The 4364-nt window shown below is 41.0% G+C and overlaps 1 long non-coding RNA gene across 1 annotated transcript; it reads left to right on the forward strand.

Annotated features, from left to right (window-relative positions):
* Positions 1-800: 800 nt before the first annotated feature.
* Positions 801-2988, forward strand: LOC139627209 (uncharacterized). Its single transcript, XR_011692520.1, has 2 exons — positions 801-2456; positions 2535-2988. It is a non-coding gene; the product is annotated as an uncharacterized lncRNA (long non-coding RNA).
* The last annotated feature ends 1376 nt before the right edge of the window (positions 2989-4364 follow it).

A 4364-nucleotide genomic window follows, 5' to 3' on the forward strand; every position in this document is an offset into this window, starting at 1 on the left:
TTGATGAGAACAAATCCATTAGTCTTTTACTTCTACAGATTGCTTGTTACATAACAAAGGTAGTAGATAGGCTTGCATGAGTGGACAGGTTGCAGAAGTACAAGTAGTTATGAAGCCATCTAGGTCTCATGGAACCATGTGCAATCACTGATAAAATTGTTTTGCAAACACAATTGTAATATTCATTTTAACAAGCACCTGCTACCTGCTCTGCATTTTTAAAATCCCTCTTGGGAAACAGCTATTTAAACACCTATTATTGTGCATATGTGTGTGGCTAAATGGGTTATGTGTGTGTGAGTCTATGGTAGTGGTGGTGGTGGTGGTGCTAGCGGCTGTATGACATCGTGTTTTGTATCTCTACATACAATGTCTGCATTTGCACCTGTAACTCAGGATCTGCACACAATACGGAGGTCTGCAAATGCATGCCCAGTGCACCTTTTTATTTCAGGCCCTGCTGGTAATATGAGAATAACGACAGCTTGGGGGCCTGATGAAAATGACCTTGGTGTTAATGAGCTTCTCGCAGACTTCTATGCACCTTAATTGACACGGCACCCCTGCTTGCGTGTTACCACTTACCTGTGTCAATCTTAAGAGGAATTCTCAGCCCATAGCTGCCATAGCCATTTGTTCCAGCCAGCCTATCAAAGGATGCTCAAGCATTCTCATCGTCCTCTCTTAGGTACCTTTCTATTTATTCCATCACTGGATGCAGCCCTATTTTAATTTCTATTTTTTCATAGTTGTGTGCCTGGAGTAAATTAATGGTCTTTGTGAATTCTGTTCAACAATGAGCAAAAAATTTGCAAGTAATCATTTGGAGCTGGTGAATTGGGTAAAACTTTTTAATGTGCGATAAGCTCAGAAAATATAGTTGTTTTCAAATGCATGACAACACAATTCTCATAGAAAATGCCCACTTTGGTGTAGCATGAAGTTTTTTTTATTGGGTTTTATTCAAATGCTCTAGTTTAGGGGGGGCACCACCTCAGAAGAGGGAATATTTTTAATACAGTGAATGCAATCAGTCTAATATTAGAAGCCTTAACTTCTCAACACAATTGATCTACTTCAAAGGAGCACAACAGGACAACAACAGCGTCTAAATAAGGAAATGTATTACTAACTGCTAATAAAATGAATGATAATCAGTGTTAATCAATAGCTGATAAAATAAACTGTAATAAATTGGGCAATGGTGGGAGGATATATGATTCACAGATTTACTATCTGGCTAAACTACTAATTTATACTGAGATGTCAAAATATTAAATTTGATCGTAAAATATTGTTTTATTTTGACATCAGAATCAGAATGCCTTTATTATCACTGTATTGTTAAAAACCATACAACAAAATTTGTCATGAGCCAACCCAGTCGCGAGCGGGAAAGTATGTCTTGCCTACTGTGAGTTGAGTCATGGCTGGAGATTTTCCTGGTCGGAAGCTGTAGTAGTGTGTGTTGGAAGCCGGGAACTTCCTTACGATGGACTCTGTGGTTGTTTCCCTGGAGATGATGTGTAGCCATCACGCATCTGGCTCCTCCAGCTTTGTCTCAGCTGTGCTTGGAAGTTAGAAGGCTTTTCTCTGCTGGCACTGCTGTTGATTTCTCTGTAGGTGTTCATCTGCCTTTTCTCTTGCAGGTTGATGTGAAAAAAAGCATTAATTATGAGTTTGGCTTTTGTTAGAAAATTTTACAGGGGATTGGCGTTGGCCTTCAAAAATCAACTGATTAAAAAGTTACAAAAATATTATGAGGCACTTCTGCTCTTCTGGTATTGACTTACAAAGAAAGATCACACTTGTAGACAGAGGAAAAGTGATTTGGAAAACACAAGAAGAACCACAAGAAAGAACAAAAGGCATGGACAAAAACAACAGAAAAGCATCACAGAAGGGAAAAGAAGTGCAAAATGGCAAAATAGCCAAAAAGCAAGGCCCACAGGATCCGTGCTGTGGTGGCCCCATCTTCTCTCTTTGTTTCGACTAGAGAAGCGAATAATTTTCCAGTAGGACTTTTGATTTTTTTAATGTGGAGTTTATATGCAAAGTTGCACATCTTTCACCATGGCCCATTAAAACATTAAACAAAATGCAAATGTGACAAACAATATCGCCATGACTTTCGTATCAGTACTTCGTTCAAACTTTAAAAACAGTCCTGGTGGTTTATTGACCAAATTGTCAAAACCACGCTGCGACCTTCAGTTTTCCCCAGTGTTTCCTGTGTTGTTTTTTCTCCCTGTCTGTCTTCGCAGTGTCTCCTCCCCTTGTGCGTGGGGATGTCTGTTTGCTTGTCAGCAGGGGCAGAGCACAACCCTGGCTACCTGGCACACCTGCATCTCATCATTCATCAAGCCCAGCACAAAACCCTGGTTAACCATCCACTCATCGCCAGATTGTTTTCCGATCTCACACTGGTAACTCTCCAGGCTACCTCTAGTTTTCTTGTGAGGAAATCCTTGATATCATCGCTTCTTGTTGTCTCTTGTGGATTTTTCGCTCACCTGCGTCTCTCTCTGCCACAGTGCTCCTGCCAACACCTGCTCAACCTTCGCTTTCAACCTCCATTCTTACTCACCTGTCCTTGCCACGCTGCCATTCTCCAGCCACCTCCTGACCTCCATGCCTTTGGCCACTGGACTCCAACTCCCCCCTCTGGACTCATCGCTCTCCAAAACCCAAATCCCCAGAAAGACTTTCTTGCACTCCCTGTGGCGTCTGCCAATAAAAAACACTTTTTTACATCTTAGCCGCTGTGTCTTTGTTGTGTCTGAATAAACACTGGGGTCCCGTAAGCACCATACTCAAATTCTAACAGACATAGCAGAACAAAATGGTTCCTAATGCTAATGATAAAAGAATGTGGATTACAAAGCGATGTTTTGATTTGATTAATAATAATAAAGATGCCATTGTGAATGTTTAATGTCTGTTACCTTGTATGGAGGTGCTAGCAGTTTGGTGAAGCGGTATAGATATTGCCTTATAACTTTACATTTCAAACTTCTGTCCTCCTAAATCATCTAGATCTGGGGATTCAATTCTAATTTACCTAAAAAAAAAACATTTGTTGAGTATTAGTAATGGAGTTACTGAATAGAAGAACAAATATGAATTCCAATATGTTTGGAAAGAAAAGATCTCATGTTACAGGGCCTCGGGAATGTGGCTTGTGATTTATAAGGGTTATCTAAAGAGGGAAAGAGAAGGCAGGGAAACAATGTTTTAATGTGTGTGTGTGTGATTGTCTATAAAAGCTCTCTCTCTGGTGATGAGTACAGTTAATTCTAAAATTACCTTCCTTGGGGGAAGCAACAGTGAAATATCAACCGGGGATGTTTTATTCTGACATAATGAGCTCCTCTGCAGTCTGTGGAAATCTTGGTTGTTTATTCCTATTTTTGCCTTGTGTCCATTTAAGCCCCTTTTCCACTCGTCAAAAAACCTGCTAAGACCCGCTAACATCGCACTTTTGTCAGCAATAGAAAAAGGTACAATCGGCATTCACATTCCGATCAGCACTGATGTAAACAAAACACCCAGATGAACATGTTATATTTTGCCCCTTTTCCTGCTATAATGTCTTTCAGAACACAGACATCTGTCACCTGACCAGCACAGTGCTGTTAAACCAGAAACACCGCAGCTACAATGCGCTCAAGGATGAAAGAGTGAGCTGCAGCTCAAAACAACACGAAATCACCGATGGAAGTGTCTCACACAGAGGCTGCGACACTTCTACAGAAGCATCAGCTCGGAAATGAGACAGATCCGTTTTACCAGTTTGCACGTCGGCTAGCAGCTCATTCTGTCCCCCCTGCGTCTGTGTGTGCTCTGTAGGTGCATATGATGACATCACTCCTTGTGTCCTCAGTCCAAACAGAAAGGTAAACTCAACTGGCAGTGGAAAAGGGGTCAATCAGCTTTTATTTGCAGGTTTACATGCCTTTAAAAACCCACTTATACCTGCTAATTTTGGTAGAAAAAGGGTAATAGTTTATCCTCTGGAGCTGGCCATGCATCTTTCTGACATTTAAAAAGCTGATGTGTTTAGAAAGAAGGATCCTTGGTCTCTGTTTCCTGTCTGTGGGATAGTTTACTAGCAGGAGGGCAGGAGGGAAGACCTTTGTGGTCCATAAACTGGACTAGACTGATGCCAGGCCAGGGACATCATCTACATCGGTCTTCAGCCAAATATACATTTTTGGTAATATTTTTTGTAATATCTTCTATAAAAAAAGCTCCTGTAGACATATGCTGCTGCATTACTTTGTTTTTTTTCTCCCTCTTTCAAGGTCCTATAAACGTCACAGATGAGCTCACAGTGGGAACGTGTGTTAACATGGGGTCTGCTT

This window comes from Trachinotus anak, unplaced genomic scaffold (genome assembly GCF_046630095.1).
Source record: "Trachinotus anak isolate AG129_WGS33_773 ecotype Australia unplaced genomic scaffold, CSIRO_AGI_Tana_v1 ptg000002l, whole genome shotgun sequence".
Lineage (NCBI taxonomy): Eukaryota > Metazoa > Chordata > Actinopteri > Carangiformes > Carangidae > Trachinotus > Trachinotus anak.